Here is a 22,355-nt window from a genome sequence, read left to right on the forward strand (position 1 = left end):
ATTGCAGCTGTTCTCCTCAAAGGGAGGAGAAGTAACCAGGATGGAGGGGATAATGAGTACTGGGCTGAGCAATAGTCTCAGGGCCAGCCTTGAAACATAGGTTAGTGCCATATTTCTTGCAATGTGGATCTTTTCTGCCAGGTTTGTGTTTCTGGTGTGTGGGGTTTCTTTTGTTGCTGTTTTGTTTTATTTAAAGAGGTCCTATCTTGGTTGGAAAAGCTCATTAATAGACTGCCCAGTAGGAGGGCCCAATTAACAGGCTTCAGCAATGATGAACTGCTCCATGTTACATATTTAGGCCTTTTAATTGAAACATTTTCACAACTAGACAATGCTTAAGGTGGGGGGGGGGGAATCTATCACAGGAGCCAGCAAGGCTTAGGACGTGGGTGTCAGAGCAGACACCCACACAAGGGGCAAGAGACGTTTCTGAAACCCGGCGAGAATTATTTTGGCACTTCAAACAGAACAGCTACAATCAGAGAGCAAAACCCGAGGCACTGCTCGCAGTCCGAACAAAGACTTCGGAAAGGTGCCTTCAGCTCCTTCCAGGCTGCGGCAAGGCCCTCCTCCCTCCAGAGAGGCCTTTAGCCAGCAGTGAGTTTCCAGACTGCTGAAACAACTGGACATCTTCCTGCCCCCCCCCCGCTTTTTTTTTTTTTTTAAAACAAATTCTCATTTCAAGAGATACAGAGGCACCTTCATATATTATAGAGCCACATCCTTCAGCTCAGAAGCAAACCAAGGAAGCAGCGCAATTTAGGGGCCGAGAAAGGGAACCACACAATCAGTTTTGTGCTCGAGAAGTGCCGACGATTCTGCCCTCACCCCCGCCATACACATTGACCTTTCCTCCTCCACCAGAGCTGACATATAGGAGAAAGTCTTCAGGCACTTTGTAGTGCTGAATTGGTTCAGCTCTCATGAGCACAAAGTCATCGCAGAGCCCTTTCCACTTGCTGGCTCGGGCAATCTCGCCATTTTTGTTTGTTCTTGGCAAAAAGGCGGTGACTCACTGAGCCTTTCATTTCAAGGAAGGAAACAAACACCTTGCATTAAAAAGATTTTTAACATCTAAGGCGAGGAGGACAAAAGCAGTCACCCTATCTAAAGGGCCCGGAGGCCAGCTGTGCTGCTTGGAGCTGTCTGTCTCCTCAACGCACCAGAGTTTTGCTTTTTGTTTTGTTTTGGCTTCTTTTGTTCCTTAAGAAACCCAGGTCTGTGTATACACAGGAAAAACACCCACATAACCACACTTGTGACACACGATCAGAGCAGTCTGTGGCTCCCTCACATGTTCACATGGTTTCCAGTTTGGCGGGGGGGGGGGGGGGGGGGGGAGGAGGACAGGAGAAGTCTTGGCTTCACAAATCCCACCTCCCCAGAGCAACAGCGAGCATCCTACCAGCGCAGAGGAAGTAATATTTGTGGTTTATGCCCTGTCAAGATGTGCATCTTGGAGCACTAGGGAGATGGAAAAAGCCCAAACGCCAGCGTGACACAGGCTCGCCTGCCTGCCAGCTTAGCCCATTGTGAACGAGGAGAAGAAAACGAGAGCATCTTTCCCAGTTTGGTGAGGAATACAGGTTTTGGGGGTGGGGGCTTTTTTTTTTTTTGTAGACACATAACAGCAGAACCGCTGAACTCATACGGCACACTGACTTGAATGAGTCACAATTCTTGTAAGTTAAACAAACGTCCTTTAGAAAAATACAAACAACTCATGGGAACATGTCAGTCCCAGTTAATGCATCTGGCAGATTCGAGCTCAAAAGCTGCAAGTAACTTTCGTTTGCTGTGTAGAGAGATAACAGAAGCACAAGCGACATTTAAATCAAACTTGATAGCGCTTGATAAGACTAAAAGGTTTATCGTGACACCCTATAAAGTACAGTTCCTGTAACGATCCCCCCACCCTGTTGCCAGCATGAGAGGTGGCAGGCAGGGGATGCTCACAGCGCTGCTGTAATACAGCGCATTTTCTTAGAAGCAATGGGAGTCGTGTCAACACCCCACCAACCCACCTCTCCCGCGCAGGTGCCCCAACACCTGGACAAATATTTTGTTTATGCAAAAGGGTAAAGTCACCTATGTATTTAAATTGAGAGGGGAGGGGAGTTGAAATATTTTTTATTAAGCAAGACTTCACAGCCCTGTAGTTAGATGCAGACAAAGAAATGCCACCCATCTCCAGATGAAGTTTTAAGTACGGTCCAGTACATCTATGCTGATCCAAAGCTGCACATACTTGCTGCCCGGGTTTAAAAGGAACCTCTGACCACAAAACAACCGATCGAGACAAAGTTCCCATAATCAGACTCTTAAGTGCTCAGTAAATTCTGACAACCAGAAGAGCTCACCAAAAAAGAGGATCCGAACCTAAGAAATGCTTCCCTGGGCCCACCTAGCGCCCACTCTGCCTGGGTGAGGCTGTCTAGAGCACAACCAGCCCCTGAGGGCCTCCTGGCATCCAGCTACAGATTTGTGGCTGCCAGATGGTACCTCCCTGCTTCATTCTTCTAGTGGCCACACTTCTGTCCTCCAAGCTCTCTCTCCAAAATTGTCACTGCCAGTTTCCTCCATTTCTTCGTTTTGATGACTAAGCTTAAAAACACACACGCTCTACCTTATTAGAAAGGCTGGAAGATTCATGAGTCATGGCTAAATAGTTTTAGATTAGCAAGTCTGGTAAATAGTTTGAAAGTTACAGATTTGTGTTTAGCTGAAAACTAATTTATTTGCACCAACTTGGACAGAGGTAGAGCAGTCAGCACCCTATTCCCATTAGCTCCAAACCAAAAGTTAACACTCCACTAAATTCCAATACTAAGCTAAACACAAACAGACGAGCTATGATGAGCAAGAAACATCCAAAACAGAGGTTTTGCTTAAGGTGTGTTTGTAGCTGGTTACAAACAAATGCCTATTGAAGAGGAAAAAGCAGCTAGAAATGCAGAGGATTAAGAGTCAAAGAGGATGACTTGGTTTAAATAGCTAATTTAAATCCCAGTTGAAATGGAGAGATTTAAACTACTTTAAGTCAATCTACCTTGAGCTGAAAACAGACACAAATCTGCAGAAGCAAAACCCCACAGTAAGAACTGAGGGAGCAACTCTGCTCATCCCCACGACAGGGGTGAGGCCCAGCCTGCAGAGCAGAGCCAGAACAGGCTACAGGCACAAGGTCTGTACAGGACCTCGCTCAGAAAAGTAGGTAAAAGCTGGCTAACCAAGACAACATCAGCTTCAGAAACCCAGTCAGCAAGCTGCACCTACTGTCATCTCACAAGCAGGATCCAAGGCACAGACGTGCACACCTTGACCCAAGAATACAACAGTTGAATTCAATACACTTCCCATCTCTCACTGACTCTCAGAGCTCCAAATCTCATGCACCCACCCACATGCTGCAATACAGGCCTTGAAGAGTCTGATGCCTGAAACTCTCCCATGCCTCGACAGATCATCATAAGCAGAGGACTACGACAGGAAAGCGTCTTCATTTCCAAATTCATGAAAGTTCCTGCACCCTTCAGCAGGGACAACGATCACAAGACGACACTGCAGCATCTATTTATGCAAGCACTGATTCTCGGTCGCCATTCAGCCTGCCTTCACGATAAGCAAGTTCTCAGGAACTGCAGGCAAAGCGACATGTGGCTGCATTCAACTAGTATGAGGTTTAAGCCTCTATAGAAATCTGCCAGGGACAGGGAGAGGGAAGCAGATTGGGGAGGAGGAGGGAGGTCATCTTACATCTCAACAACAGAGCAAGAACTACTTATTACACCAATCACATTAACATGTCATTTTCTGTATTCAAGAGCTCTTTATACTGGAAGGGCATTCTGCCTTCCAAAAATAACAAGATTTGCTGCCAAACACCACCCATCTCCAAGAACCCCTTCTGACCAAGCCACCTCCGAGTACGTATGCCAGCACTACGGATTAGTGTTTTACCGTCTGTTAACAGCTTCCCCAAGCTGCAGAGCAAAGGAAAAAAAAATTCAGAAGCAGTTAAGTTCAGCAAATGATTTCTCAAGCCTCAGCTAAACCAACAGTAACAACTCCAAATTCAAGTTAACACAAAGGTTTGGCAGCTGCGCAATGGAAGTTTTCCAAGAAGATGAGGGATTCCCCAGCTGCGAGTGCCCCTGTCAAACGAGTCGGGGGAAAGGAAAAGGAAGCTCAAGGCCTTTTCTCTCAACCTCATTGAGGCTCCATGTTTCCGCCTGCGGCAGATGGGTTCAACATAACAAGTGTAGCGGATGTTTTAAGTGTTGGTCTCCTAAGGAAGGGAAGGCTGCGAATGCCAGCTGACACCTTCCTCGTAGCCCCTCAGCCTGCCAGAAGTTTTTGTTCATGCTCGCCTATACAACACGCCTCAAGGCAGGCCAGCTAACAGGCTGCACCTCTCACCCCAATCTTGTCCACCTGCATTCTGACACGCGCAGAGGTAAGCAAAGCTTGAGATACTTTTGCCTTGAAATTGTTCTCTCCTTTCTTTGGGAAGGACTTGTTCTGTGGTCCTTGGTTTTCTGAGCTATAGGACAGGCACCAAGGTAAGTCACAGGAAACCAAGTGAGGATAAAAACTGGAAGATACCAGATCTGTTCTGCTTAACAGGCTCCTCAAGCTGGGTTTCTTGTCTGCTGCTGGTGACTACGGCTGTTTTTTGAGGAGCAGGAAGATGGAAGGAGAAGGCAGGGAATGCAATTTAGTAGTATCTAAGAGCCATGAAATGGTTCACCTCCTGCTACACTTTGTGCTACCTTGAACCTAAATGATTGCCCTAGGGGGACCAACCACAAGGATTACGTGCAAAATGAGCCTAGAAACCGGAGAGCGCTGTTAGCAAGAGACCTGTCGAGATAAGAAACACACAGGAGACCGAGCAAGAGCCTGGTTTGTCTGAACTTGGCACCTGGCTCAGTACGTTTTGCCCAGCTGAGCAATCAATAAGGACAGATCAGTTCCTCCAGGGAAAAGTTCACAAAACCAGTAAGCCCAGTCCAGATTTTGATTAGGCCACAGAGAAGATGCTTATTGCTGGCTGGGACTTATTGTAGCCCAGAACACCAGACCACAAAACACAACCACCAGACAAAGACCTTCACCCAGGAACTCATCACCATGTTTTGACCCGATGGCAGCCAGAGAGCTGGCTGGAGGCTGTTGCAAAGAAAAGCAGCTGTCTGAGCAGTTCAAAATACATTCATAGTTCACTTGCAGAAACCATTTCTGCAAAAAGACAAAGGCTTAGCCTGGAAAAAGAGCACTCAGGCACTCACATGGGAGCTTGGAGAAAAACTGCTCAGAGCAAGGACTGGGTAGGTGCCCCCACCTCAGGCAGGCATTCCAGCAATGGGGTTGCGGTGTGCAGAGAAAATATGTGGTCACACGTGTACATCACAGCCAGCTCCAGTTACCGGGTGCCTCCTTTGCCAGCTGCCAGTTCCAGCCCACACAAGCCCGCACCGACATGAGCGTACAGAGAGTTGTCAGAAGGCTACAAGGTGGGGACCAGGGTAGGGGAAAGACCACCACACACTTCGCAGCTCAGGGAGAACACCTGGACACCAGCCACCTCCACAGTCCTCTCCTATAAACCCTCACTCTCACATATTCATTACCACCTCCCCCCTCAGCTATTGGGCTCAATGGGGGGAGGGTGGGGACTTCTCTCCTGGAATGAGTATCACAGGAGTACTCCCATAGATAGATTTAAGGACCTTACCCTTGTCTCTCCCCCTTCAGAAGAAAAGGGGGCCTTTGTGGTCAAGTTTAACAGGGAGCAAGGCAGGACCAGGGAGGGAAGCAGGGTCCATGCTAGTAAAGCTCTGGCTTCCAGAGGGCTGGTTTCATTCTGGTGCCTTTGAGGAAAACCTGAGGAAGGCAAGCAGCCATCCATCCTTCAGTGGGCAAGGACCTCAAGTATGCAGAAGAGGAAGCAAGTAAATGCAGCCTTTCAACATTTCTGTTAACAGGCCAGAAAGGTTTCCAAAGTGTTTATGTAGCTGTTTAATCAGCTCCTTTGCAAGTCACAGTGCACGCTAACATCATTCCCCACGCATTTGGATGTTCTGCTTGAATGAAAACTCTGAAGTGTTACAAAGAGGAAAATAAAACTTTGCTTTTAATCCAACTGCTGAGCTTTTTCTATTAGCCTCTACTTCTCATTTTCTCCAGCTGTACCGCTCTCCCCTTTGCTGCCTGCACTCTGCTGCTTGGATCTCAGCCCAGTTTGGTGCAAGGCTCCACACTAATTTAAATATGCCCAAAGCTGGCCTGTATCTTCTGTTTGGCCTAAAAAAAGCCCACAACCAAACCACCCCATTTCATTTGAAGTCTCTGGATTGTAGCAGCCTGGTTTGCAAGGGTCCGTTTACAGGCAGCCTGCTGCATCCAGCAGTACCACGTTTGTCTACTTTGTACTGCAGATAAGGGTCTCAGGAAGACAACACGTGGGATTACAGCAGCAGACACCTGCTAGACAGTATCTGCTGGGTGTACCAGTTCACCCCCTCTGCCCGTTTACAACTTGTAGTTTCAGTCAAAAGAGAAGACCAAAAAGAAAAGTCCAAAACTCATGGGTCATGGGGCAGAAAACAGAACGCAGCATCAGCCTGCAGCTCGCAAGGCTTTTTGGAAACCAATTTCTGCGTAACGATTTGCAGAGTCCTAATTTAACCTCAGGGTAGATGCCAGCCCTATTTTAAACAGGGAAAAGGGTCATTTAACAAACCTTTGAATTATCAGGTTCCAGATCAATTCTGTGTATATGGGAGCTAACAATGCTTGCTTGCCTGAGACAGGACATGAAAATCCAGGCACCTCTCAGCTCTGAATATGCTCTTATCTCCGTAAAAAGCTAAACCTGCTCTGAACACGTTTATCTTCAGGGGAAAAATAGTATGGTAAGTCAAACTGAACTCCAACAGAACAGAAATTAAGGCTTCCATATTTGCATTTATGCCAAATACAGGGGACTTTTAGTTATAGATACTTTAAAAGTGCAGGAAAGGGTTCAAGCCGGATGTTCTCTTCTTCATGTTTAGCTGGATCTTTGGCCCGAAGTGATACACAGGGATTTAACAGACAGAGCACATTTAAATTAAGAATCCCTCATGGTTATGCAAGGATGGACACAGGTCTCTAGACTCACACTCTTCAGGTAAATATAGAGAGGAGGTATTCAGGTTTTTGTTTTGTTTTTTTAAACAAAAAAACACACACACACATACCCCTCCCCCCAAAATCCCCTCCCCACGCACTTTGTCTCTCAAGGCTAAAACTATTCTTTTGAAAAATGCATATTTTTAAATGCTAGCTGCTCAAATGAGAGAAGTTGTATCACCTCTGGGAGGTGTGCAAATTACAATCAAAGCCACTGAACCTCCCGCAGCCAAATACCAGAGCAGCTGCACAACTTGCCAAAGACACAGGCTGTCACAGTACAGGCGATCCCTTTAGATCACACACTCTGCAAATCAATGGGTTGCAATGTGATCAGCTAAAATGAATCAATCCCCATTAACACAGCATTTGTCTGGGCTAAGGCCACATCTCTTTCCCTGCGCTGGGTGGAAAGAGCATTAACATGCAGACAGTACATGAGCATAACCTAATGTCGCTACATTGCGAGGCAGTTCCCAGAGCACTGCTGTGATCCGAATCGCTGTCGCACAGGGTGCCAAAGTCAGAGGCACTCTTTCCAGCACATCACTTCTGCAGCTCCATCAACATACCCAAGGAGGCTAAGTGCAAGGTCAGTAACTTGGGATTACACAGTTCCTATAAACTTTACTGGAACAAAAGTAATTTGTTAAAGGATCTGGCATTACAGAAAGCAGGCAGAACTCTAGAGCAGGTTTCTATTCTGCTGAAATTACACCTAATTAACTAACCTTTAAAATATCCTCAAGGGGGCAGATCTCATTACAGCAAGAAGCAATGGTCAATTGTGAGCAAGCAATGCAAGAGCTGCATTATTTATTTCGTAAGTGGTGGCATTTCTCCAGGCTTGCTGTGGAAGTATGTCATTCTCCAAGACTTTTCAAAAAGTCCAGAAGGAAAGCAGCGGGCAGATTTTGTCTGGTCAAGTTTCCCTTTAAAGGTCTACCATAAAAAACACTCAGTGAAGATGCTTTCTGCAATTTGCACCTCCATCCACCCCCATCGTGTGTGTACATCAGTTCATCTGTCATCACTTCAGTCCCAAAGGATTCAAAAATTGCAGGGCTCTCTGATACCAATCTACTATTTGAAACAAGAATTAAAAAAAATTTAAAAAAGATCTTTCTGAAAAGGAAAAGAAAAGATTCAGCCCCTTTTAATCTCATCTCCTCTTGCAACAGGAGAATCAAATCTATTTAAGGGAAGAGGGGAAAAAGTCCAGTGTTTTTCATCAGCCTGCAGGTATTTAAAGAACTGGAACAAGGAAGGGAGCACCCACAAGCCGAGTGTGAGAAGCTGTAGCAGTTTGATCATTTGCTTGAAATAAATCGAGCAAGTTCACCAACAGGAACTAGGTCCCCTCCTTTCCTACCTGCCCAGGAAAGGAGATAAAACCCTCCCAATTTAACAAATCCACTTGCATATCAAATACACTCCTCCCTCCTCCTATTTAGCTTAGACAAAAGCTGCTTGGCATGTCATCAACTTTCAGTGTCACCTACTTCAGGCAGTTTCTGTACTGATCTTGTACACAACCAGCTTTGTCCCTGAAACAAAGGGTAGGATGCCACCAGCCAGCCCCTCCCAGTGTCACGCACGGGTGTAGGAAGCATCAGCAGGTTCTTCCTGCAGGTGCAGGCAGCAGCAGCCGAGAAAGATGTGAATATGTAATGAACAGAACCATCTCCTCAAGATGGCAAAGGGCCAATTTGCAGAGAATTCCCTCCCCATTATATTATCTTCCCTTTTTGAACGACAAAGGGAGAAGCCTCTGAGTTCATTGGAACCAAGAACAAACCCAAAGTCGATTCAGATGAGTAAGCCTCCTGCATACCACTCCTAGAGCTGAGATGGGCTGTTATACAAGTGCCATATGGATTTGGAGCGCAAAAAGGAAAATGCTTTCCTTCCAAAATTCAAAATTCAACAGGAAGAAAGAGAAGCCAAAGAACATGTTTTAATAAGCTTGCAGCCAAGAAAACCTGAGGACCCACATCCAAATCCTTTCTGCCCATCCTCACAAGGAACCAAAACCAAGGTATCCAAAAGAAATTAGTATATCCAGCAAGAGCAGCCAGACCTTCCTCCAGGTCATTGTGTTGGAGTCCTCACCAGTCCAGAACATGCACATTCACTGGACTGGCAGTCTCACCAGTAGTCTTTAAACACTTGTAGAAATCCATGTACTATGAAACAGCAGTGAGCATAAGGCCTGTATGGACTACCCTTACCAGCTCCGAGATGTATCTGCAGGTAGCCTTAAAACCCCTACCCTGACCACAGGATCAGAAGCCTAATTTCATTATGTTTTTAATGCAGTTTCAAATGCAAGTATGAGGACTTCTAAGTTGTCCATCTATTTTATTACAGAAGCATAAAAATATATATTTAAAAAGAGCTTCAAGGATGGTCTGAAAACATTAATAGGAACATAAGTCACACCGAAATAGTTTTAATAGAGTTTAACTGCGTTTGTCTCTCAGATGTTGCAGATTTCCTGCCTCTCTAGTTAAACGCTCAACCTTGAGCAGTGATGCTCTCTTACAAGTATATTCATTTGCCTAAGCAAGCTTGAATACGCTGCTCTTTCTCCACACCCCAAAGTACTGAAGGCTTCAGTTTTTAGCTTTTGTTCTTCTAATGACGCAGGAAGCCTGCTCTCACCCTTCCAAACACGCAGCTCAGAAGCAGAAGACTGGATCCAAAACCAGTTTTGTTCTAGGTTACTTCTACATGAATGCAGGAATTTTTATGTAAGGCCATAGCCACCCTTAGGGGAAGGCAAACAAACAGCATAACCTAAATAACCCCAGGATCCGAGCCAGGAAGGCTACTTTCTCCTGAAATTCAGCACCGAGGCATAAAGCCGACACAAGATTTTAGAGTTGATTTGAACAGACAATGAGTAACTTAATAAAACATGCTAGGAGGCTGCACTTCCAAGAGCAGGCGTTATACGAGACTCTGAGCGTTTTTCAATACCTAGTCTTGGTTTTATTGCAGGGACTCTGCAATAAAACCATGTATTCCTGTTTGGTTACAGGACAGCCCGTCCAGACTAAAAATCCAGAACTGTAAATCTTGTTTTCATTCCCTCCAAACCAGGGCAAAAAGTAGCACAAGGAAAATTCATGGCATGCCCTAGAACATACATTCTCACTATCTTGGGGCTTGCTTTTATTAACTCACGCTCTCCAAAAAAAAATACCTTATACACTATAATCTTTAAAGCGAGTAGGATTATAATAACCGGTAACAGGAATTGCTGCCGATACACAAATACAGCAAACCACGAAAGCAGGAGGCAAGAAGCCTCCATCATTTGGAGAGCTGTAACCTGCTTCACAGATGGACACCGGACAGCAATCACCACCACCACCACAGAGCAGAAACTCCTCAACAGCACATTTACACAAACTACTGGATTCATTCACATGGGAGGTGTTCACACTTCTCAGAGCACGTGCACATCTCTGATACACTGTAAAACTTGGGAAGTCGGTGAGAACAGAAAGCTCCTCTCAGACTACAGAGGCAAAGCCTAGGTAAATACAAGACAAGTCTGTCCCCATACCAGGCAGTTAAATGTTAGACAGCTGAGTGTAGCCAGACTGACACTGCAATACTGTCAAAATTGAGATTATCGTCATACAAACAAGTGTGATTCAGAGACTAACAAAGCACAAAGACTTGCTTCTTTGGTAGAACTGCATCAAATTATTCCCCTCCTTTGACAACTAGCCTTCAAAAAGCGTTGTTTGCACAAAGGTGAGTACACAAAGCAGATACGCCAGATGGGAAAGAGCCCAGAATGATTTCAGGGCTTAGAGGTGGAATCTCAGAAGAAAAGAAAAACGAGCCAAGATGCAATGCACAGCACTGAAAACTCAGGCTGAGGTTGTAAGCACCAGCTCTACAAGCCCAACACCACAACTACAGTGTTAATGCATCTCCAGAAGCTGTCCGGTACCCAGTTATCTCACCACGTCCAGCACTCTTCAGCTCCTCAGGAGCAAGAGCTTTGGGCTTTTGCTCTGTGGACTCCACCATTGCTCTGCAGGTCGCTGCCCAAGGTGGTCCAGCTCTGCGCTGCACACAACATCCTTTGCAAAACAGCATGGAGCAAAGCCCAAACCACTGCCTGAGTCCAAAGGCAGGAGGAGGTTGGTCACCTTGGACTGTGCCAGGCACTACCGAGACTTGTATCAGCTGGTAGCAAAATAAATTGCTTGTACTTCACCAGGTGCCTGCTTTTGCTTTCTGTGCATTCAATCCCACCTCTCTCCTGTGAGCATCCTTCCCTTGCCCACTACCTTTCCCATACCACTACCGCTGTCAACCCCCTCCATGATGCTACCAAGAAATGAATGCTCGTCATTCATCTTGTGAAGAGGTGTAGCATAAAATTCAAGAAAAAGTTTCCTGTTGCACATCAAGCTTTCCAGCATCCTTCCCCAGCCCTTTTTGGGCAAGTCACCTCCCACAGCCTTGCCTTTGCTCCCTCCATGTCCTTTCACTGCGTTCCTGCCAGCACAGTAGCCCCCAGAGCTCCAAGTAGCCATGCCTAGATTAGCTACTGGCTACATCAGTTTAGCAGGCACAGAGGAAAAATTCAGCAAGGACATCCAAGTATTTTTTTCAGCTATAATTTCCCCCACACACACTGTGAGCAGGGTGAAGGACTGCCACTCCTCTAGAAAAATAAGGAATGCAGGCATGCAAAGGGGAGGCACTGCAGCCAAAGGCAGCACTGAAAGCCAAAGCTTCCCTGTTTCTTTAGATAAAGCAAAAGTGGAACTGAACATTATTTTCCCATTAAAAAAAAAGTTTCATTTTCAAAGCTATACTTTCTTCCAAGCAAGAAAACACCCCTCAAAGAGCTCCCAATTTCATGCCGTGTTTTGCCCAAGTCTGCAGGACTCTAGGATAGCCTGCACGTATCCAGGCTCTCAGAAGTACCTTCAAGCTGCACTAAACACTCACCATTTGTGTCTTGCCCTTCAAAGCTTCTGTTCTCTAAAAACTGTTGGTTTGGGCTCCTTCTACCTCTTGCGCACTTTCCTCAAGCTGAGTTTCCTATTGGACACCAGCAAATGGATTTTCCGCAGCGCTGTCAGGACCCGGCTCCAAGGGCCTTCGCAGGCTCCACTTAGTCTTGCCAGATTATTCAGCTCCCAGCACCCGATCCTCCCCAACTGGGTTTATTCCTTCTCTGGGGAGCAAAGGAACTAAGAACAGCCTTGTGATTTGCAAACTGAAAATCCCTTTCAGAAGTAGCAGTGTCTCAAACACAGTGTAACACTGTCAGTACTTTACCAAAGCATATCCTGGCAGAGGGAACAAGAACGTTTATTTTTTGAAGACATATAATGCATTATAAAAATCACAGACGACTACCAAGCTGTTCCAAACATTTTCTAACAGAATTAGCCAATGTCATTTAAGCAAGCGCCAAAACGTTTGCTGAATACCACTACCATCTCATTGCTTGTTTCACCTTTAACCACCTCAAAGCTTTAAGATAACACTAAGGAAGCAAATTCAGTACTTTCTATAAGACCTCCTGTCAGTTTGGTATTGTAGACAGTTCTTTCTATTAAAAGGGGGGTTTGCTGTTACAGTATAAGAAGCCCTTAGACCCAGACTTGGTTAAGCGCTGTTCACAGCGCACTCAGTGCGGCCAGGACCCCTTCTCCTGAGCAGCTTCCACAGATCTCGTTTTTAAGAGCAGTTTTCTCATCAGAGAAGGGGAAGGAAGAAGCACGATCAAAACTAGGGCTAAAGTAGGCACAGCCCAGAAAGGGGGCTTCAACCCCAGGCATTTATGGTGGAGTACATGGTGAGAGAACCCACCACGTAGCTGTGAGCTCATTCAGTGCATAGGCAAAGGTGAAAGGACCAGGCAGTCGGCAACTCTTCTGTTATATGGGCTTTCCGGAGCACGGAAAGCCACTGGAAATGAGAGCGCTTGCTTCTCCACGCTTAGATCTCATTTCCTCACCTCAGCTGAGAGAAAAAACCCCAGCCACCTCCAAAACCACAACAGCAGTGTCGCGAAAGTACCTACCATCATTTATACACCACTGATTTCCCCTTTGAATTTTACTTAAACTCACTTTCAGCATGCTTTTCTCTCAGCAGAGCAAAGCCCATCAACTCAAGGGTGGCCATAAAACACAGCAGTTTGAGGGGAAGCTGCTCCCAAGGTTGGCCTTTGTCATGCTCCCTCCTTTTCCCTCCTCCACCATATTCCACATGGCGGTTAATAGCTTATTCTCTCCCTGGAAAATCCCTTCTGTCTAATATCAGCTCCAACTGAGACTATGAAGGAGGGAAAAACTGGTTGCAAACCAAAGTTCAGGAAGAAGAGAGGGAATTTCTGTCCAACTCGGAGCAGTGCAGAAGGCCTAAGCCAGGTTTTTGCATTGTCTCAGTCTTTGGGGATAGATGTTGGGCTTAGATGTTTTGGGTTCCTAAAAAGGGCCCCACTGCAGCAAGGATATCAATTGCGACTGCCCTACTTACACAGAGAATAAACTGAGCCTGTAGATATTCCGGTAACTTCCCCCATCAAACAGGAAGAGTAACACACACAGCTTTAATAAGCAGCGATTTTTATGCCTTATTACACCCATGATCTCTCACTGTGCTGAGTTAGAGCCCTGTCTACACTGGGAAGCTTGAAACCTGGACATGCAGCCCAGCTGCACCCGTTAGACTTGAGCAGCGCTCCGTGTGTTTTGCCATCGTTGCACAGCTCGGCCTCGCGCCGCAGCACGGGCAGCCCCTGCCGCTCCGACCAGCAACGCAGAGCCCGTTACAGTCGTGTGCCCACCGGCAAAACTGCAGTGCAATTCAGCGCGGGTCTAGTCTAAGCAGAAGCATGCTGTCAAAGATTAATTTGAAAGGTGAATAAATGACCCAGCGCTTTCAAAATGGAAAATGAAAATTGAAAGGATGGTTGTTTTTTTTTTTTTGGGGGGGGGGGGGGTTGGGGGGTCCTACAGGACAGCATGGACTTTCAACTTGTCAGCTGAACACCTAGAGAAGCATCAGTGTGTCTTACACTTTGTTTAGCTAGTTAAGCCAGACAGCTGTACTGCAGATGTAGTGCAAAACACACACCGTCGGGAAAGCGGCTCCAGTCAGTTTAATGCTGCGTTGAGAACGCACACTATTGTCAGATGGGAGATGGAAATGCTTTTGGCATGTGGGAGCACAAGAGCTGTTGAAAGTACAAAATAGGGAATTTGTCTTTGGGGAATTGCCTATCTGTGTCAGCAGGCACATTTAACAATATGATCACAGTAGCAAGATATCAAATCATTACCTAATCCTATTCATCCCTATGAACGCGCCCTCCTGCCAAACGATCGGAGGTCTGATGAGTCAGATGGCATTTTAAGCTTAAAGTTGTTTGAACTTGCTTTCCGCTGTGTCCCTAACTAGCGCCGCACTTGTCTGACCACAGCGCGTCAAATAAACCACGCTACCAGATAAGAAAAGCGTGCTTCTGAAGAGACACACACCAGAACCAGTCTGACAGCATTAGCAAAGAGTGGAGAAGTACCTACGTTTTCCAAGGTGATAAAATGAAGACAAACAGAGAATGGCATTGCTCATTCCAGATGCATGCAGAGAAACCAGCCCTGAGCCTTTACACCAGAAACCCAAGCAGACGCTGCTCAACAGGATTTCAAAAGGATGGAGCTGCGTAGGAGAAAAAAGGGAAGGGAAAGAAGCATTTGACACTTCTAGTACTAGACACTGGATTATCTCAGAGGAGAGAAAAAAGCAAGCATGACCCACCAGAAGTAGATTACTCTTTTACCCAAGCAGAGCTGTAGGTTGCAGCTAGCAGGAAGTTATTTGTTTTGCAAAAATCAAAAGTCAGCTGGGAGGGGAAATAATGCTGCTGGGTTCAAAGTAAATCTTATCTGACAAGAAGTGGCAAATGAAAGTCAAAAGAATAAAATTGAGAAAAATTATGTAAGCGATTGTTGTAATGACATCAATTACTGGCTATATTGAGTTATACGATGATTGATACAAGCATCTCTGAAATGCTTTGAAAGCGGTTACCATCTAAAGTGATATGGGATTGGAACAACTCTAGAAGAATCCCTGCGTTGCAGCACAGTATCATACTCCAGTCAGTTAATTAAGATGACCTCAGTACCACTTCATTAGTTATAGCCTTAGAAACATTCTGCTCAGAAGGGAGAAATCCTTTCATAACTCAACCTCTACCTTATTCTTTTAGAGTACAGCCCCATACAGGGTGGCAAACACTAAGCAAAGCTTTGGAAGAACTTTTTTCCTCCCCTTTTCGTGATGAGGAGGAAAAAAAGTATTTTTTTTTTTAAATATTTAACAGGCAAGTCAGGAAGTACTGAAAAAAATTATAGCAGGATTGCTTTTACCCTGCTAGGGCTCCTAACCAGTCTGAGAACTGTGCACATTTTGGCAAGGTCCATCTCACACAACAGCAGCCTCTGGCAGCACGTGGATTAGCTGCACCAAGCCCTGCACGCTTCCTGCCTTGCAGCACTGCGACTGCAGAGCAAGGCCAAGCCAGGTGCCCGGACTCACGATGCCACCCTCTTCCGACCCTGCGCAGGAACCGAGCACTTGATGGCACTGTTAAACATCCCCTGCTGAAGGTGTCCATGCAACATACAGAAATACGCTGTCTGGCATCAGACCCACAAGCATCGCTGACAGCAAAAAAGACCTTTCTTGCCCTACAATACCATTTCCAAGGGCTTTCCAGCTTTGCCCTGCAATTAGCACTTCACCCGATACAAAGCTTAACCCCATGACAAATTACCTGCCTAGCTACACCTTGCGTTTCCAGGTGCGGCAGGGCTGGGCACAGAGCCGGAGACGGCACCGCGCTGCCTTCTTTCTGCCACAGCTAGCAGCACCTCTGCCAGCAGCAACGGTGGGCATCGCAGCACCACCCTTTTGCGTCCCTCTTGCTCATCTACGCAGCTGGTGTCCAATGGGCAAGTACATACCCACGCCGCAGCATCACTGCGTCCCCAAGGTGGCCCTGTCTCAGCATCATGGTGCTTAAAGCAGGAGTAGAACCGGCTTTCAGTCACCAACAACTGCAAGAGAGGCCACTGCAGGACCTCAAAGGTACAGAGCACACAACCACCTTCCTCCCAAATAACCACTCCTCAAGGCCCGAGGAAGGATGTTCCCATTTCAGGTGACACGGCCAAGGACCATCCAGGATTCCCAGGTTCAAGTCCTCAGCTGCTCTACTAGAAGTTTGCCTCTGACACCAAACTGTGCTTTCATTTTACACCCCAAATTTTATTGCTCGCATCCTGAAGCCTAGCTTGTTTTGTGAAGAGATGACGCTGCTAAAGGCCGTATATCACGCTGGAAAAGGAAAAGGACTTGGCTAACTGCTACCACTGCATTAGCCATCCCATCTATGGGGATGCCAAACCCCAACCTCCCATCTATGAAGATACCAAATGGATTGACAACTATGCGAAACTCCCACACAAGCCCCGAGAGTCACCGTGTGGAGCCACGTTCCTGTCCCATCCTTTGGCAGCCCTCAACGCCCGGCCTGCAAGGCTACTTCTTGCCGCACCTGCGGCCGAGGATTACTGGGTGCCTCATCCACACCCCGCTTCCCTGGGAACCGGCTCATCCCCCTTCCGTGGAGAGTTTGCAAATTCTGTGGGCAAAGCCAGGAAGACGTCAATTCCCCCCTCCTTTTTTTTTTTTTTGGGGGGGGGGGGGGAGAAGAGGGGGAGGAGGGAAGGGGACAGGAGTGTTTCTTTATTTGGAGAAGTTATCACAAAATCAAAGTCAGTAAAGGGGGGAGGGGAGGAAACACCAACCACCTGTACAGCAGTAGCTGTATTCTCAGTCTGAAGGAGAGGGGCAGAATAAAAGGGCTTTTCAAGTAAATTGGTATCATGGATAAAATTACCATCACCATCCTCCTCCCACTCACTGCAGACAAACTATTGCACTGAGCATTCACAGTCCTGCCAGATTTGATCTACCCAGCATAATTCAATCTGATCATAAGTGCATATAAAAATTATCAAACAATTCTTTTTGTTGCTGTGCCATTTTGCAACAAAAGATCTGTTTGCTGCACGACATGCCCCAACTGTCTCCATCCACTCTGAAAAGGGATGCTTTCAAGAAGTTGAAAACCAAAACTTAAGAGGGAAGAAAAAAAGCAAACAAAAAACTCACTGCTCTCCAAACACCTAGGCACAGAGGCACTGTTCACAAAGAGACTCTAAAGAGCTTTTATGACACTTCAAATGAAAAAACTTATTTAAGAATTCATTTTCAGCTGACTGGCAACCACCTTACCCAAACCATATTACAAGAAATATTTTGGCTTGGAAGCTTTCTCCTCTCAGAGGGAGGAAGAAAAACTCACATCTTCAAGTTCCTGCAGAATACAGATGTGTTATTAATGATGATATACTATCTTTTGAAAGGGGAGGAGGAAGGAGACAGACTAATCACTATAGCGCGTTTCCAGCCAAACCAGCCGAATATTTGAGGTGAGCAAGAGCTTAAGCCTGAATCAGTGAAGCAAATGGGAGTTTTGCCACAGATTTCTATAGCGAAAAAACTGGGCCCTCAGTCAATGCAAGCAGAATAGTTCAGATTTGTTCCTCTTCCAAAATACACATACGTGTGAGCGTGACTGTCTGTCTGTCCAGAGGCAAGCTCAAGCCTACTACATACCCGCAGCATCACTCTCACTGCAATTCCAGCTCCCTTCTCAGCCAGCAGACAAAGTTAAACAGCAATTAAAGCCTCTGAAAGGTACAGCAGCAGCACCACAGTTGGAAGCAATTTGGAGCCTCACTCACATTTACATGGTCTGAGAACCTTCACATGACACTTTTGAGAAATCTCTTCACAGGCAAAGCCAGCATTTCTTCTCCTCTGAGGGAAAAAACAAACAAAAACCACAACACTCCTCAGAGTAAAGAAAAAAACCTGAGGTTTCCCCATGACACAGTTCCAAAACATTCGATTTCTGGGGACATGGGAGAAAGAGGGGAATAGAGAGGATACTTAAGATCACATGCATCCTCAGCAGCTCCAAGACTGAGCTCTACTGGAGGTAAGAGGTCTGACCCAGGGTCTCTGAACAGATCCTAGGGGGTCCATCAGAGCTGACAAGGAAAAGCAAGTCTGGATTCACTAGACAGGAGACTGCAACTACACTGCACAAGTTTGAGTGGTTTGCAGCTTGGGGGGGGGGAGGGGGGAGAAGAAACTGGACTTCCTTAAGGCCCTTTACCTTAGGGTAAGGAGGGCTTTTTTAGCTTTTACCTGTGCTCAGAGTGACCCAGATCTTGAAACTATAAGAAAAGTACACTGAAAAGCTGTAGTGTGACAGCATCCAGACTTCATTCCAGAAAACAATTGCTGAGACTTGGAGAGTTTTTCATTAGGAAAATAAAAATAAAATCCTTGTCTCTGCATCCGCTGTCTGGAGTTTTCAAGGCAGAGTACCTGCTATGCCGAGACCCGATTCCTTCCGCAACATCCCAGTCAGGCTGGCCACCTCTTTCCAAGAAGCTGATAAAAGGTAAACATGGAGAGTTCAGCTGAGGATTAGCCGATTTGGAGCAGAAGGTGGTTGGTAGTCCAGGGCAGATATTTAAAGGATGTTAATATTAAAGAAAGGGAAACAAAGCACACTGAAACAAAGCTTGAACTGATCATCAAGGGGGGGAAAAAAAGGTCAAAGATCTCTGTCAAAACACAGGAAGCAGAGATGCTGTATTGTCTAACCTACTTTCAAATATGCCAAGCAAATTGCAGGGACTTATTTTAATTGAACTGAGGTAGAGAGATCATGTGGTGCAAAAGGCTTTTCCATCTCCAATTATCTTCTAGATAAAAAAAGAAAGAGACAGCAGGATAGCTTCCCCTCATGCATCACAAACACTTGTTTCTCCTCCTCCCCAACACAATCCGCCGTTTCTAGCTAGTAACAAAGCCGGTGAGAAAAGGCTCTGCCTTCTGTCTCACTGCAATCAGACACATATACTGCAACTGTAAAACAGGCAAGACAAATTATGTATTTGCTGCTTTAAAATCTTGTGCGATAAGCCTCAGACTCTGTATAACTCACGTAAATGGAAGATACAACCCTCTGCTTTGCAAGGTGACATAACAGTTACATAAAACATGACTCTGTACTTCTTCACTTGCTCTCCGATTTGATACCCTAATGCTTTTCTTCCCCCTTCGTTACAGGGTCTCCCCGTTACCCTACTCCCGCGTACCGCTCGCTGGGGATCCCCTGGGCCACGACAGCATACAGAGCAGCTCCAGGTGAACGCCGGGTGCTAGGAAACGCGTAAAAGTAAGAGGAGGGGAGATAATGAAAATACAATGCCGCTAGGAACTGCCTCATGAGCTACTAGTGAACAGTCCACGGAGGTTGGTATGCTAAGTCAAGCCGTCCTCAAGACCTATCTTCCCCTGTGCACGCCTCGTTTAGGCGTCCGCGCGGCAGTCTGCGTTCGACACACGCGGCCACTCGTAATGGCCTGCAGAGCCCTACGTGGGGCCGCATCTCCTAGGGCCAAGGCTACCCCTAGCTAAGGGGTCAAACACTGGGACCTCAGTGCCCATCCTTTCCATACAACGCTTTAAACAAAGGTACTGGTGACAGCTTTGATCCCTATTAACTTTCATCATTTCAAAGAAGAACAAATAGTCTTTAGCTTTCTATGCCTTGATGTCTTCTACTCCATACTAGCACTACGCCTCCCATTACGCAGCCATGGAGTTTAAGACAGTCTTTCAACAACCCAAACTACCTCAAAAACAACAAAATCCCCCAGACCAAAACACCCCAGTTTCTCCTATGCATGGTTTTGATCACGCGGAGAAGAAATCCTAACAGAAACTCAACTCCATTTAATCTTTTATGGAATAAGCGTCCGTTGGTCTCTTTCCTTTGACATTTAGCTAATAATTGTTTCAGCCAAATAACCTGAGAGCACTGAACTCAGTAGCCCATAAATGCCTCTGGTGCTTTAGTGAATGCTAAACACAACATTTGCTACTCTCCAGCTCTCCGCTACATATTGTTTTACACACGTGCTTCCTTAACCCTTCAGCCCTCTGAACTCTTAGATGAATCAGCTAGCTCTGATGACTTGCTGTGCTTAAATTTAGCAGTTTGTTCCAACACCTCATTCATACCTTCCACGCAGCCACCCGTGTGGGCGGTGGTTAGGAGGAAGAAGGGGGAGAAGGAAAGGAAGCAGGTACCTCCAATTCCTAGACAAGAGATAGAGCAAAGAGGACTGGGACCGGCTCCTCATTAACTCCTTGCCAACCGAACAACTACTCGACAACTTCATGAGCCATCAAACCCTTGGGAACTCTCTTGCAAGCCTCCCAAGTCCCAGTTTTAAGTATAACCTTGGTTATACATCTTGAAATTTCATTTTAGTCACCTTTAACATCATTTTACCCAACCCATGATAATCCTGCCCTTTAACTTTCACCTGAGCTGGATTTTCATTTTTCAGAAGGCCCATTTTTGGCCCAAGTTACATTTGCTTAAAGCAAAAGAGGTCAAGAAATTTCCCCACACACCTTCCTCCACTGTTCAATATATCTGCTGGAAACAGATCTCACCAACAACCCTTTCCCCACCTTCATGCTCAGCATGTTGTCTTTCTTTTCTGAGCTGCAAGCTAACATTAAGTCTTCTCACAAGCGCAAGCATCATAAGCTTACATTTTCTTTTTTGGCATGCCTCTGCAAAAGGTACTGGGCTTCATTCCCTGGGATGCCCATTACCTGTTGGCTCAGCTGTCGTCACATCAGTCTTGCCAGGATGTTCCAGGACTTACAGTACCAAGAGACAGTTGTTCAGCACATGGAGAACTAGCTATATCAATATATATTTTTTTTCAGCAACACACATATACGTACAGCTATATATCATAGAGCGTGTGTGTGTACTATATAGGCACACACTTTATATAGAGATAGATAGCTAGAGAGATGAAAAGCACAATATAGCTCTGTGCGGACAGCATTACCGATAACTGTTCTCTGCAAGAAGAAGGAGGGATTTGAAGAGGGAGCTGAGACGAGAAGCCTGCACGCAGCCGTTCGCGAGCCGGGTCAGTTCAAACGGACGATGCCCAGCAACACGAGAACCCCCTGCGCAGCCCGCTTCACCCGGGCTAGGCCTTAGCACCTCGCAGCCCCCGCTCGGGGCAAAACCCCAAAGCGCTTCACGGCTAGTTTCGGCACCTCTGAAGCGCTGGCACACAGTGACGGGGGGGGGGTCCGCTCCCGGCTGCGCGGGCTGTCGGTGGGGCCGGCCGCACCCGAGCTCAGCACCTCCCTCCTGGGCCGCGGCCCCGGCTCGCAGCCAGCGATGCTTCCCGGGCGCCAGCCGAGACAAAGGAGTCACGCTCCTCCGCTTTCCGGCGGCGGTTAAACAAAACGCCCCCCGAACAGGTGCTCCGGCCGTGAGGCGAGGCGCTGAAAGCCCTCCGCCGCCCCAGACGCTCCTTCCCGCGCCAGAATTTGCTTTGTCATGCCGCGGAGCGGCGCGGACGCGGCTCCCGAGCGCGGCGGGACGCGCAGCGGCCCGAGGGCGCCCGCGCCCCCGGGCAAAGGCAGGGAGGGGGGAGGCTGCCCCGGGGCAGCGCTGCCCCTCACCGCCGCGCAGAGGCGCCACGGCTCCCCCGCACCCCGGCGGCCAGCGCCTCTCGCCACGTCGGGGAGGGAGGGGGGTTCAAACCACCTCGCACCTGGCCCGCCACGAGGCGACGCCCGCCGGCGGCAGCGGGGCGGAAACGGGAAGGAAGCGGCGCGGCCGGCGGCCCCGGTGAGGGGCGGCCCCGCACCCCGCGCGGAGGGGCCGCGTGGGGCGCACGCGGCGCGGCCGCAGCGCGACGCCGCCAGGGCCGGGCCCGGCCGGGGGGGGGGGGGGTGGGGGGGGGAGGCCGCCGCCGCCGCCGGGCCGCTCGCTCACCTGCTCGGCGCCGTAGGCCGTGGCGAACTGCACGAACTCCTCCACGCGCACGAAGCCGTCGCCGTCGCGGTCGAGGGCGTCGAAGACGGCGCGCAGGCGGGGCTCGTCCTCCCGCAGCGCCGGCGGCTCGGCGCAGCCGCCCTCCTCCGCGGCG

General features: G+C 47.5%; 1 protein-coding gene across 2 annotated transcripts in view; it reads right to left on the reverse strand.

The window, feature by feature from the left end:
* The window catches only part of RAB11FIP3 (RAB11 family interacting protein 3), an 89,434-nt gene extending 67,079 nt beyond the window's left edge, over positions 1 to 22,355 (reverse strand). For both annotated transcript variants that reach the window (XM_068908211.1, XM_068908210.1), the window contains exon 1: positions 22,202 to 22,355. The gene's annotated coding sequence lies outside the window, so the exon portion shown is untranslated. The remainder of the gene's footprint in view (positions 1 to 22,201) is intronic.

Source organism: Struthio camelus, chromosome 15 (assembly GCF_040807025.1).
Source record: "Struthio camelus isolate bStrCam1 chromosome 15, bStrCam1.hap1, whole genome shotgun sequence".
NCBI lineage: Eukaryota > Metazoa > Chordata > Aves > Struthioniformes > Struthionidae > Struthio > Struthio camelus.